General features: G+C 36.4%; 1 pseudogene; it reads right to left on the reverse strand.

Annotated features, from left to right (window-relative positions):
• Nucleotides 1-546: 546 nt before the first annotated feature.
• Nucleotides 547-9,658, reverse strand: LOC136800578 (uncharacterized; annotated as a pseudogene).
• Nucleotides 9,659-15,589: the final 5,931 nt, after the last annotated feature.

The following is a 15,589-nucleotide window of genomic DNA, read 5'->3' on the forward strand; positions in this document are numbered from 1 at the left end:
AATATGAATTTTGGGCAAAAATAATTTTCAGTTAAATCAAATATCTTTTTCGGTATATCATAGGTTACTTTCAGAATTTTGTTTTTTACTCGTATTTAAGTAGTCTAAAGTCCATGCGCTACTATGTAGAAACCACTGTCAAGGGAATAATTACGTCCGTCTAATTACGCTGGCATGTTTTCCACATGGTACATTTGGTAGCAAAAAGAGTACACTCTTATTCGTAATATTCATGACGGAATTTTTTCTACAGAAACCCAAGTCGTGTCAAATTTTGAAAAACATATTTCTAGTGTGAATTGCAGACCTCTACAAAGTCACAGGTAGTACGAGTCCGTCAGTGAATGCCAGCAGCATAACTTAGATACAACTGGAAAAAACCGGGAAAAACTTTTGTAATGAATATGAAGAAAGCAATACAGCCACTTAGTACATATCCATCGAGCCAATGCCATACACCTAAATAAACCTAAATTTCCATCTGACATACACGTTAAAAGACAAATTCAATAAAATGACAAATCCAGTACCCGACCAGTACCAATATTGTAAGGGTGCATAAGTAGCTCAGTTTCTACCTTTGTTGCTGACCGACCGACCGACCACCACCAAGCGAAAGTTCAATCTTCACGCAATGGGATTTAGCATTTTGGAATAACGGTGGCAAGTTTGGATCTGACTTCCAAAAAGTCATTGGCATTTGGGTCAGGTACGATGCCTTGTAAATCGAAAGCCAATTCAACTCCTTTCTCAAAAATCAACAAATGCGAGGAGCCTCCAAAGTGGAAACAACCAATACCATCACCTAAAGATGAGGAAAGAGGATTTACTGAGATGACGTTAGAAGATACCATTGGGCTGTTCCATTAAATTTCTATACAGGGGGTAGGACGAACCTTTTCAGCGCAAAAATAAATTCTTAAAAATATGTATATACCTCTGTATAAGAGACCCAAGTCATCAAATTATCAAATATTAATTTCATAGCTCTATGCAATTTCTGGACATCCCTTTACCGTTACGGACGCCATTCCCTGGACGCAAAATCTTCCTGGCCCTGGATTTTACTTTCTTTGATATCTAAATCCCCCTTGATTTTTACCCTTATAATTTAGGGATGGCCCCCAATCTAGTATGTATGTGTGAAGTTCGTTTTAGGGCGTTACATTCCTGTCAACTGCCTTTGCCCATTGCTAGATGATATAATTCGGATAGTAATAAGCAAAAAATAGTGGAAAGGACAAGTTGTGGTTTATAGAAACTGGTATTATCCCGGCACAATTATCGTATTATCATATAACACCTGTTTTACTGTATTACACGATTATGAAGGACTTTCCAGTCTAAAAAAACTTAACATAGGGTGCAATGACCATTGTAGGGTAGGATTTCTTTTTTCCAAGCAACTCCGATTTTCGGGTCAGTCCTGGAGTCGCTTAGCATTCTATCTCATTTTCTGAAAAATCTGCTTTGGCCACAACTGATATTATAGCAAGGGCTATAGTTTACCATGGTTAGATTATCTAAAAAGCTTTTACTTTCTGAGACAGTGAAAAAAGTTGGTATATTTAAGCCCTCGAGCCTAGCAACCTTGCCATTTATAAAAAAGAAGAAAATAAATAAATTGCTATCTACCTTTTTTCACTTGTCTAGTAACACTGGCAAACAGTGGTGACAAATCAACGGTCGAAACATCCACCATACCAATAGGGATGAAAGCCACGTGACCAATGCTTGGATTCTTAGTATCAATAATGATGACACCACGGGTTGCCATGTGCGCCAAGTAAGGTTGTGATGTGATGTAGTTAGCTTGACTGTCTGTGTAGTAGGGTTGCGAAAAGTAAGTTTCCAGGGACAACCTAAAAAAGCAATATTGGATAACAATTAATGTTTTTTTGTCTCGGTTCGCCAATGTTTTTGTATTCAAACAAAGTCTGTCTGTCCCTTTAGTGGATCGAACTTCGCGGGGATTAATTTACTGCAATGTTCTTAAATTTAGGCAAAAATGTAATTCCATTTGAAGAATAACTTTTCAAGAAAGAAGAAATTCAGATTAAATTCCATTCGAGAAAGAACTTTTTTTAGCTTCCAGCTAAATTAAATTACCCCCCTCCCATAGCTTTTAGGCTCCAACCCTTTATCAGTCTGAATTGCATACCATCAAAACCACCGGTAGCATAAGGAGCACGAATCATTTAGTGGATGCAAGCAGCCTAACCGTACCGTGAAAAGCACAGGTCTAAATCATATATCGACGCTGTGCCGACCAATACAGATTCTATTCAGCGCGGAATCAACGAAGACAAAAGTAACCATGACGACCATCCAAGATCTTGGATGAAGTTCAAAGTTGATATTTTTATTCCCGTCGTTGAAAACACAACTCAAAAATGTCATAAGTGCTTTCTAAAAAGAGTCAGTGATAGAGAATCATAACATAAAGTATGTCTATTATTTCGACCATTCAACTAAAGTGACATTTCCATAATTAAAAGTTTAGTAATTACTGTTATACATTTGGGGATCATGTAAAAGATTTATTTTGAAAGAAACTCATTTCAATTACACTTGGAGGTTTCTGGGGAATTCGTAAATAGTAAACTGCATACTGATACACTCTGCTAGACATTAATATGGTAATATTTGCTCTTCATATTAGATTTTTTCGACAGTGATTAGATTGACACATGCGCGATAAAATTTCTATTATTGGTCTTCAGAGGTTGAAATATTCTCAACCTCTGATACTCAGGGTAGCCCAATGAAGTATAAGCCCGAAGGGCTAGAATCGAATCTCCCTGGTAGGATTTGAAGCCAACAAATCCTACCAAAGTTGCATGGCCTGACGCAGCCCGCCTGGGTTTTAAACAAATTGTACATTAAAACTAAAATTTACCGCAAAATTTCGAAAAAAATATCATTCAAAACAAAAGATTTGCTAGATTCAATCCGTCATCAAAAATACGGCGCATATTCCAAGGCTTCACTTTTTCTTGCTTTAGAAAGGTTAGAGATTCGATTCTAGCCCTTCGGGCTTATACGTCATTGGGGTAGCCTAACCGCTTATTAAAATTTGAAAAATTTTATCACTGATTTTAGGCTCAAAATTGAAAGCTTACGACCCTTTTGACATCGACTTTTTCCCATCGCTCTGCTCTTTCTACCACATGCCTGAAAATAACGCCAATAAGAGCCGGCGTGAAGAGCCACAACAAAGGTGTTCGTAAAATTCCATTATTTACCTTAGAAACTTTAACTTCACCGGAGACGGGGGCATGGAAACGATGATAGGTTTGGGGGCTCAAAAATCCTTGATAAACAGTCCCACCAACAAATCTTTCAACGTATTTTTCAGCTCCCTTCAAAATGTGTTGCAATGAATAGGGTTGTGATTTGATCCAAAAAGCATCATGTCTATGAACTGAATAAGCAACTTTGTAGGGAGCATTTTCACACGCATTGACAACAACCAAATCGTTATCTGGAGATGCAATAGGACGTCGGTCAGCTGGTCCCTCTACCAAATTCCGAGTGAAAAAATCGTCAAATGAGTTAAAACCCCAATGTCCTCTTGGATCATCAGGTTTGCACACAAAGGTTTCAGCAAAGTTTGGCATCTCATTCAAAGCTGCTGGAGTAAACCAACCACCTAAAAGAAGAATACAATTTAGTTCAAGGAAATTTTAACATTTCTTAACAAACCTGATAGCTTTACTTGTGGATAGATGGATAGATATTTGTTGTAATTTGTCTTGTATTTTGTTTTATTGTTGGTTTAGTTCTCTATGTTTCCATTTTGAATAGTTGAAGGTTTCATATACTTTCTTCACTGTCAACGTCAGCTCGTACTTGACCAACCATCTTGTCATATGTTGATTTGTTTTGGAGTTAACTAGTTCCCATTTATGACTCAAGTTTCATAAAGGGGTCTGAAAATTTGTTCGGGCTACAGTGTTATGTAGATTATTATGTAGATTATGGATGTAGCATGAAGATAGAGCTACAGTGCCCAAGGTTGTGGGTCATACCAATGATTCCCAAAAAGATACTTTATACCTCGATGCTGTGATGATCAAGGGTAAGTAGAAAAATCCAGGGAAGGAGGGGCGTCCTCCCTACCTTCAGGTAGACAGCTAGAGAAAAAAGAGCCTTCCGGTCGCCTTCGACTTCGATCGCAAACTTACTATAGGTGTAACCTAGAAAGTTTTTTTGTTAATAAGGTTCAGGTTATAGAGACTCCACTCCATTTCAACTTACCGACGACCTCTGGATCCTCCGTTAAGACGTTAGTTGATGCGTAAGTTGTCAAATACATTCCATAATCGTCCAAAATAGCTTTGAATAATTCATTGATTCGATCCATGATGAAACCAGCAAAACCTCCAGGTGTTCCCATTGCACTTGTCAAGAGAGCTGCAACTGGGACCGGGATCTGAATATCTATAATGGAGAAAATGAAAATTGTTTCGCTGATTTAATCAATAACCAATGATAGACCTAAAGTCTATTCACGATAAGTGTGCACTAAATTTTGACTTGCTTGTTATTTCTCAACCGATGCTTCAATCTTAAAAAAATTGGTATCGTTGGAAAGGTAGGAAGGAGCTTATTAATTTACTGTTAGCTTTTTCCGTGAAATTTGAAAAAAACATGAAGAAAAATGAAGAAGAAAAAAATTCAACTTTTTATGGATAGGTCGTTTAAAAACGTAATTTTTACATCTTTGGAAAGCTTAAAGCTTGGCGATTTCAAAAATATATACTTTTACTAGGAAATATAATTTGAAATTTGCAATATTTAACATAATAATGTTCAGTAGATTGTGTGTTTTTGAAAAAATTTGAGATTTGAACAAAATAGAAAAACCGGGGGTTACAAAGTGGTTTCTTATTAGATGTAGTAATCACCAATTGATTATGCGATTTATTAGGATTCAATTTCGATGGCTTGTATGAAGGTACTTTAATTACTTCTGCAACTTATTAAACCCTATGGGATTTAGATTTTACAGCTAAGTACGCTTGTTATTGTGACAAGGATAACTAGGAGATGCTTCGGAAAAATTCAGCTCCGGTGAATCCGTTTATGCGGTGTTATTTGCGATTTCCACCCGGTAACCAATCCGGTGAAATGATATGAGATTATTTCCACCCGGTAACCAATCCGGTGATATGATATATTTTATTTTGGAAAAAAAAGCTGCAATAACAAGAAAGTATCGGTATGTTTATGTTACCATGAGTACTGCCAGGGCAAAGAAAAGAGCTTCTTCTTTTTCTTCAGAAAACAGCAACTCGACCAAAAAAAGAAAAACATCACAGTCGCAAGAGCATTAAAAACGTTGACAATGAAAGTATAACTCTGGTGAAAGTCGATGAGTGGATAAAAAGTGCGCAAAAAAGAGAACAGAATGGCGAAAAAGTCTTTTCCACTTATGATCGAGCTTCAAATGTTTCTGAGCTCTGTGGGATCTCACGACGGGAGGTGTTCTATCTACAAAAGAAAGAGTATGTCCCTGTAAGGAAAGAGCGCTGCAAAACAATACTCGACGATTTTGATAAACGAGTTGTTTCACGCTTAATTCTTGGTTTTTATAAAAGAAATTCACCAGAACTACCGACATTAGATAAAATTCACAGAGAGTGCGAATTTCCGGTTTCCCAAAAATTGGAAGGACTTTTCTGTTCAAAGAAATCAAGAAACTTGGCTTTGTGTTTAAAAAAAGAAGTTTAAAAATGGAGATCTACCAAAGGCTGGATATTGTTGCGCGTATTGAGGGAGTTAACAGATCTCCGTGAAGCGGGATACCAGATTTTTTACCAGGACGAAACATGGTTTAACGCAAACCATACAAAGAATATGTTTGAAAAATGGAGAATGACGACGATCCAAAGGACTTAATTGCAAACACAAAGTGGCATGGCGGGTTAAATGTTCCATCAGGAAGCGGAAAACGATTAATCATCAACCACATTGGATCGGAAAATGGTTTCCTCAAGGACTGCGGTGAAGTTTTTGTAGGAAACAAAAAATCAGCTGACTACCATCACGAGATGAACGCAGCACATTTTGAAAATTGGTGGGAAGTAAAGGTGCTCCCAGCGTTACCCGATCGATCTGTTGTTGTCATTGATAATGCGAAGTATCACTCTCGCCAAACCGAGGAGAGCAAAAAGCCAACAACCCAATGGCGCAAGACAGAGATTTAAGCATGGTTAAATAAAAATAAAATCACTTATCTGCCGAAAGATACCAAACCAATCCTTCTACAAAAATCGAAGCAGATCTTCATTGAAAAAAAATATTGTCTTGAGGAAATAACAAAGAAGTACTGCATGGAAAACAAGAAGGACATCTACATTTTGAGATTACCCGTTGGTCACTCAGAGCTGAATGCAATCGAGCTGATATGGGCAAAAGCCAAAAATGAAGTTGCCCAAAAGAATACCACCTTCAAAATCAAAGACGTGAAGTTACTTATGGATAGAGCTTTGGAAAATGTTTCTGAAAATTATTATAAGCAATCAAGCACACCATCAAAGTAGAAGATGCGTTCCGAAAAGTTGATTTTGGGGATATTGCTCCTACAGTTGATAGGGTGATGATTGATTCGAACGACGATAGTGACTCAGACTCAGATTTGGAAGATAATGACAGTGAAACAGAAAGTGAAAATTGAATAATTAAAGTGTCTCTTATTCTAGGTTTTTGCCTCTGAAATTGTACTTTATCATACAATTCTTCTTCATCCTGACATTGAGTTCTCTATGTGATCTTATTTCTTATAAACGACGTGTTGGATCGGTATGTTATTGTTGCGTTGTTACATTTGTTAGAAATTACTTAAACATGAAAGATAATTACTTTTTTTCAATAATGTTGTTATAGAGAGTGTTTTTTGTAAATGCATTACCCCCGGTTTTTCTATTTTGTTCAAATCTCAATTTTTTTCAAAAACACACAATCTACTGAACATTATGTTAAATATTGCAAATTTCAAATTATATTTCCTAGTAAAAGTATATATTTTTGAAATCGCCAAGCTTTAAGCTTTCCAAAGATGTAAAAATTACGTTTATACAACCTATCCATAAAAAGTTGAATTTTTTCTTCTTCATTTTTCTTCATGTTCTTTTCAAATTTCACGGAAAAAGCTAACAGTAAATTAATAAGCTCCTTCCTATCTTTCCAACGATACCAAATTTTTTAAGATTGAAGCATTGGTTGAGAAATAACAAGCAAGTCAAAATTTAGTGCACACTTATCGTGAATAGACTTTAGGAGATTGTCTTTATGATAGCTTATAAATGAATTTATGTATATACGTTTTTAGGACTCTGGGAAATTGAAATAACTGGCAGTTTTGACCTAAAACATCAAGGACGGCAAAAGTGTTTTTTTTTTAAGAAGTAAAAGCATTTCCTACTCCTTCCCCTTAACTGAAAACTCCTGACCACACCTTCCAGGGTCACACCTACTCTGTACCAGAGTGTATCTCACGTTTATCCAGGGCCGGCGAATCAATTTTGAAAGTGGAGGGGCCAAATAGTAAGTGTCTAAGGAGGTGCCACCATGGTTGGTTGATTTTTTTTTCTTAGCAAAAAAGTGGGGGGGCCATGGCCCCCCCGGCCTCCCCAGTTTCGCCGGCCCTGTTATCGCTTCGTAGTACACTCTGTGCGCATTGTCTGTTTGACGGAGACCTCTGCGATGAAGTATGATTTGAAGAGAGCAAAAACACTTCTCTCATCGTCTCCCCCTCTCTCACCAACACTTCATCGCAGCGATCGGTTTGAGAACTCTCAAATGAAAAAAGACAATGACAACATACCCTCTACAGCAATGAATTTTGAAATTAGCTGTACATACTGGATCTGTAAAGACAAGACCACACCCCACACACTTACTATAAGAGGCGCCTCGTTTTGTATTGATAAGCTTAAATCTTGGTTAAAAACTATCAAAAGAACTGCCAAGGCTGCCAAAGGTAGTACAAGACGTTGTTTCAACGTTCATCCAAGGTTATATGGACGTTGTGAACATTAGATAAACGTTGAAACAACGTTGTGTGCTATGCCAGCTGGGTGTTCCAATCCACTAGTTTTACTCACTTTCATCTCCAATGAATCTTGGTGCTTGTCGAATGGTGAAGTTCAAGCAAAACAAGAAATCACGAGCGTTCATTTCAGAATCCGAATTGAACATTGTGCACATCACCTGCTTTTAGAGTGGCAAAGAAAATGTTTTGTTGGTTTTACCACTGTTTCATTGCTATTGCTCTTTCACTTTCAAATTTTCAGGAAATTTTAACTAGATCTTTTATCAAGGCACTCAAAATTATGTTTCCAACGATAAATTAATGTTCATTGTTCTTTAATGGGATAAACTTTCGCGGGGATTAAATTTCGCGGATTTCACGGATTTCGCGGATTTGGGTGTCATCCACGAAAATCCGCGAAATTAAGTCTCAATGGAAATTTGGAAGGGCCTCATTCGCGAAATATTTCAAAACAAAACTCAAAATATGTCAAATAAATACTTTTTGAATGGTTACTTGCATCTAAGAGGCACAAATAATGTGTATTTCAACAACCAACGTGCATGATTTGACAGTGAAAGTCACAAAATCGTCAAAATATTGACACCCAATAGTGCCACCCGCAAAATTAAGTCCCTGCGAAATTTTTAAATTTCGCGGATAGGCCCAACTGCCAAATTTAATCCCCACGAAGGTTTATCCCATTATAGTATTGGAAACAATACACTATTAACAAAAGGCTAAGAGAGAAACACAAAATTTCTATTTTTTTATCTGTTTTGATATAGTAAAATCACAACGACGAACGAAAATTTAACAGGCTAGTGAGTTTTAACCAATCAAATTTCGTATTTTCACTAGCCTATTACATTTTTCGTCCGTCGTCGTGATTATCCTGGTATGCTTAACCTCAGTATTATACTTTTTTTGCGGACACCATGTAGATGTTTGAAATTCATAGGCTGATTGACAATGCATTAATCTGATTGGCCCAAAATCTAGTCCCGTTATACTCACCATAGCAACATCTGGTTCATTTCCCATTGCTTCAGCTAAATCATTGACAACCGGTAATAGAAGTGTGGCAGGTGCAATTTTACTGACATTTCTTGCAAAGATTTGAATTTCTTCATCCACTGAATGTGTATCAGGGAATAATTCAACCAACTTTGCGTACTGTTCTGCATGTTTCACCTAGATAAAATGTAAAATGAAATTATTCGTACAAAAGTCTTTAAGCCTCCCTCCCCCTAGTTAAAACTCTTTCATGCATTTTCAAAAGGTTTCAGATTTATCTAAATGAGTCATAAATCGGAACTCTTTTTTTGCGATAGTGAATTCTCAACAACAAAAAAATTGGGCTATTCAAAAAATAAATCTGCTATATTGAGAGGGACGTTTTGAAGGGCCAAGCATCCCTTGGATATCAAAGATATCAAAGACCTTAACCCTGGATTCTTACCTATTTCAATATGACTTCCTTAATGTTGGGGAGGGGTAAATGCTTTTCCGGAATAAATATTTTAGATAGAACCTACCTTGTATTCCTCGAGCCTTCTTTTAGCCCATTTCATAATAGCTAGTCTCTTGTGGAACCCAATTTCCGATGAACAAATTTTGTCTCTAAGGTCTCTCTTCTACCATAAGACAAATATAAGTTGTGTTAAAGTCAGAGGGTAGGTTTTGAGAAACCTGTTCAACCTGTTTATAACAAAGCATAGATTGTTTGCCAAGAGCTAATAGGAGTGGGTTTTATGAAAAACTTAATAACTGTCCAAAATGTAATTTTTATTTTTACCTCAAGCTGCACGGTTAACTTATAATTAATGGAAATTTAATTGCACTGATAATTCGCATAGCAAAAGTATCACGAAACATTCCTCGTGAGGACTTTTTTGGGAACAAGATTATTAATAGCTTTAAAAGTCATCAGTGCAGAAGAATAGTCACAGAGCTGGTAAAAATCTTTATTCATTGGGTGGACTTGATTTACCTGCCAAGAAAGAGAATCAAACTTTCGTAATACAGCAGAAGACACTTGCTCCATGAATTGAGGCAGTATTTGAGATGCGGAAATACAAGAGAGTTTACTAGTAGATTTTTTTACTGTCATTAACCAGATGTGAGATTCTTCTAATCTTGTTTAGACTAAGATAAACTTTGCTACGAACATTACTAGCTTGTTTTTCCCAGGATATATTTTCATCGAATATGACATCAAGGTACTTCACATCACTTTTTCATTCAATTTTAGCGTCTTGAAAAACAACTGGTGGAAGAGTCTTGCATTCGTTAACCTTTTTGCTTCTTCCGAAAAAGATAACTTCAGTTTTATCAGTATTGCCTGACAGCTTGTTGTTCTAAAACCAGGCACTGAGATCCTGAAGCTGTTGTTTCACTCCTATTTTTAAAGAAATAGGGCTGCGAGTACGTTGAACAATGATTGTGTCATCATCATATAAGTGGCGAAACGTTTTGGGTTGGTAAATGCAGTCAAATATGTCGTTGATATAAAAAAGGAAGAGTAAGGGCCCCAGGACAGAACCCTGTGGTACCCAATAAACTCCTTCCTTTTCCATTGAGGATTGAGTTCCATCTATTACAGAGCATTGTTTCCTGTTACTCAAATATGACCGGAACCAATCAAAAGGTATCTCTCTGATACCATAACAGAATATCTTTTTCAAAAGGATTTGGTGGTCGACACAGGGATATGTTATAGCCCCCTTATAGCGGAGCTAGATAACGCGCATTTGAAAAAGCCTTGTTCTATCTCTGTACCCTGACATTAAAATTCTGATTCTGCTGCTGCATTTATCCTTCACGATTAAAAACTTTTAATTATCAAGAGGGTCTGTAAAACATTGGTGAATGACAATTTAAAAAAATGATAAACATTGTTTTCATTAGTAAAGTTATAAGAAATTTCTTCTGAAGATTGGGCTTTTCCAGATGAACTCCGTATCCCCCATGTTGAGGATATCGGACATCCAGGGGGTTCTAAATTTCAAATGAGTCCGGGCATCCAGGGGGTTTCTAGATTTCATGCGTCCGGACATCCAGGGGGTTTCTAGATTTCATGGGTCCGGACATCCAGGGGGTTTCTAGATTTCATGGAGCCCCGGACATCCAAGGGGGGGACCCATTGAGGATCTGGGACATCCAGGGGGTTCTAAATTTCAAATGAGTCCGGACATCCAGGGGGTTTCTAGATTTCATGGGTCCGGACATCCAGCTGGACACCCGGACACCCGGGACCCTCAACTTCCATATTGAGGATATCGGACATCCAGCATCCAGGGGGTTCTAGATCTCATGGAGACCCGGACATCCAAGGGGGGACCCCGTTGAGGATCTCGGACATCCAGGAGGTTCAGGGCCAAACATTTGAATGGAGTAGACGTACTCTGTATTCCATACTTTGCTTTTTGGTAAGGTAAGGGTTGCGGTACGGTAAGAGTGTGAGAGGTGGAGAATATTGGTCTATTGGATATCCAAACCCCTAAAAGAGTTCCGTTTTTTTTTTAATTTGGCAGTTGTCAAGAGTTGCCACTTTATTTTCCATAAAATATTGTGGTTTTAGCTTATATTTGATCTATTTTATGATGTCTTCAGAAGCATAATTTGCAACCGCATATCCTGACAAATACTTTAGGCGTACAAACTTTTGCGAGTAGAAATTTCGCGTTTTTCGCGAATTCTAGCCTTTTTCGCGAAAGTTGAAGTGTTCGCATATTCTTTTTTAAAGTCGAAGAGCGACCGTTTTTATCGGATTTAAGGAAAATTTTTATAATATATTCTCACTTTTACCCTCTGATTCGGAAAAGTTTATGCTCGCGAAAATCTTTTTCTCAAATTCGAGAAAGTAAATTTCGCAATTTTGCAACCTCATGAAAGTTTGTACGCCTAAAGTAGGTCTTCCAATGTCAAATAGAAGAATATAAATTTTTTGCAATATGTTTTTTTTTCTTTACATAAAATCTATGATGGAGTGGACTACCGAAACAGTAACTTTAACAGTAAGGTGAGGCGATCAAGTTTGGGTAATTTGTAATATTATGTACAAAACTAAAAACTGAAAGCAAAAATGCTCCAAAATCCATTTAAAGCTTCTATCCATAACGCTCAACGTTCTCCCCGGGAGCGTACATAGAGAGCGCATGTGTAAAGTTTGATTAATATTTTTAAGGTCTCGTTTTCCATCGAGGGCCTATTTTTGCGGGCCCCGCAAGGGATCCATTTTAACCTCGTTCCCAACGTATCATCGGCTTTTCAAGGTCGTTTTTTGGCTGAAATTTGTCCAATATCTTTTTCTCAAAAATCAGGCTCCGTCACATTCGAAGGTTTACAGTTATGCATCTTGGAGCATCTCGAGAAAAGCTAATAAATGATAGGTAATTGGATAAGTGATTATAGAAAAGATTAAAGTAGGCCAATTTTCTTATAAAAACATGTCTAGCAACCAGTATTTCGTGTCTAAACACAAACATTCTTCCAAATTATGACTTAATGTAATGAGCAAATAATGATTTATCTCGTCTAGAATTTGAGTAATTTGGTTAAAAACATCGACCTATGCTTATAAATAGTGATTCTTATAGCTAAAGATGCGTTTTTTTGAGCCGAAAAAAATTTTCTTTGTAAATCTGCTTCAGCCATCTTTTACCTACGATGATACTCTACACGCTTTTTTTTATAAGAATGGTGTTTTTCCATCTCGTCATGGATATTCTTAACTTTTTGGCGAAAATCATCTAAAAATATTCTTACGGTATTCTTAGGTTAAGATCGAAATTGGCAATCTACTGGTTAAAATGCATTAAAAATGGCATTCCTAGGTTCAGTTGCTAAATTCCATGATGGTAATATTCTTACCATATTCTTAATTTTTTGGCCATTTTCATCATGGACATTCTTATAAAGTGTATTCTTATTAAAAAAAAGCGTGTACTTTCATGCAAAAAATTAGACAAAATTAATGATCCAATTTTTCACAAAGTCCAAATTTGCACATTTTGCTGTTATCTAAAGAACGCACTAACGCACCCACGAGCAAGTTCAACCCACGCGCACCCACGAGCCCACGGACCCACGACACGCACGCAACCCACTTAATTTAGCAGACTCGAACATTTTCAGGCTGCGGAAATTCTTCAGCAAATTAAACTGAAAATAAGAACATTTATGAGAGAACATAAGGCTTAAAAAACAAGAACTAAAAAAAGATTTGACATTCTTATAAAAAGAATACTTCAAATCTTTTTGTCCAAACAGGGAACATCACGCGATCAGAAAAAAACCTTTTGCTTTCGATCACGCAAACAAATGTGCTTTTGTGGTCAAATCAACATCTTATCTTTTCTTCCCTGGTTCTCCGAATCTCAGAATCTTTTTTCGTTTTGTGTACTTTTTGCAAAAAAAACAAAAACAGCCGAAGTTAAAAAAATTAAAAAAGAAAATATCGATTGCACAATACTACACGGGAAATTAGTTAGTTTTACTTTTGCATTTCAATGGAAAAAAGCGAAGTACCGCCCGGCAAGATTCTTGGCCCGGGGGAGGTGCACTTGGACAAAACAGGTGACGGGTATGTGCGAGCCATGGGTACCCTTTTTCATACCTCAAAAGTCTCTCAAAGGGGTACAAATTCACAAGTTAGTCTCTGAAAGGGTCCCAAAATCACGAAAAAATTTCATTCTCGCCATAGACTGGAGTCGTTTATAATGTGTGTAATACTAATAATAAAAATAATAATAATAATAAAAATAACAATATTATTACGGGATTTAGTTTGTATAAACGACTGGGAGAATCCGGTGTTCCAGCCTTTTAGATACAGGGGCTAGCTACGCAGAAACTTGCGTAGCGAGAAAACAATTTATCAAGCAACAACAAACTTTCAAAACGAAATCAACTCAAATGAAAAACTTTCAATACACAAATCCACACATATTTTTTTTTCTCAAGAATTATTTTGAGCAGGAAAAAATTATAATTGCAATATTGACACTTTTCTTTTGTTTGGAGTTAGTGCACAAAGGTTTCTAGACGACTAAAATTGTTCCATTCATTACTTTTTGCTTTATTTCTACTATGTATAAATTAGTCGTCTAGCTTGCTAGACTATTCTCGCCAAGGGTCACATTTTTAGAAAATTTGACCAAGATTTGATTTTCGATTTTTCGGCTCGGACCCGTCACCTCGCAAACCTAGTACACCCCCCCCCATTGGGATTCTATTTTCACAGTGCAGGATCCCGGGAAAGGTACGTTTACCTTATCGGAGAAAAACGGGGTTATAAGAGACTAATTATTCAGCTAATGTTTGTTTCGTTTGCTACTTGTGTTAAAAAAGTGACCAAATTGGAAATTTAAGTCGGGAAATACGACAAATCTCGAAATATTGACCGAGGACAAGTAATTAAAAAAAAATTTGGTCGGTCAGGTGAAAGTGACGAAACAAAGTGACAATATTTTCCCCAGACTAAAGCTAAGGCTACACTAGAGCTATTTTCTGCAATCCTTGCATTGCAGCCGCCAGGAGTGTAAAATAGTTTAGCCACATAAAACAGAAATTTTATTACTTTATTTTGCAAATATTGCCAAAAGAAGAAAATTCGTTAACTACGATGGCCCCGAGGTTTCTCCACTTCTAGAAAAAGACAATTCAAGAAGAGAAGTAAAAAATGAAGAAGGGAAGTAAAAATTTTAAGAAGAGAAGTAATTTTTTTGTATTACTTGACTGAAAATTTTACTTTTCTTCTTGATTTTTTTACTTCTCTTTCAAACTTTGAAAAATGAAGAAGAGAAGTAAAAAATGACAAAAATACCACGTGGTTTTGATTACAACCCCTGACGTAGAAAGTTTATTGTTATTACAGAGAGACCCCTTACCAGACTCCAGAGGATGTTTGTAATGGCAATTATGTTGATTAGTGTGATTAAACGTTTAAAGCTATCCCTTTAGCAAAAGTTATAAAGCTTTTCATAAATTATAAAAACACTTTGGGAGAGTACTTATATTTATATAATCTTTGTTGTAGGATCACGTGTTTTAGACGTTGTCTTGTGCTTTAAACAATTTAAAAAGGGTTAAAACCATCTTGGCAGCTCGCCAATGTAGAAATTTAATCACAATTTCGATACTTAGAGACATTTTACTTCCCTTTTTAAAATTTTTACTTCCCTTCTCGAAATATTTACTTCCCTTCTCGAAATATTTACTTCCCTTCTTTAAATTTTTACTTCTCTTCTTGAAACTTTCAGAACTTTTTTTAGAAGTGGAGAAACCTCGGGGCCATCGTAGTTAACAAATTCGATTGCTCTCGTTCATTTTTTTCTTTCCGGAAGTAATTTCGAACAAACTATCAAAACATTGGAAAATATATATTTTTAACAATGGAACAAAAGAAAAAAAACAAATTCGAAGAAAAAAATCCTTTTTTTATTTTATTTCAATCTCTTTTATCACCAAGAACTGGTATATATAAAAATTTGTCCTCTAGATATATGGATTATCTACAAGTTTTCGTTTTTCATAAAAAAGAAAGAA

Source organism: Clytia hemisphaerica, unplaced genomic scaffold (genome assembly GCF_902728285.1).
Source record: "Clytia hemisphaerica strain Z4C2 unplaced genomic scaffold, Clytia hemisphaerica genome assembly, whole genome shotgun sequence".
NCBI lineage: Eukaryota > Metazoa > Cnidaria > Hydrozoa > Leptothecata > Clytiidae > Clytia > Clytia hemisphaerica.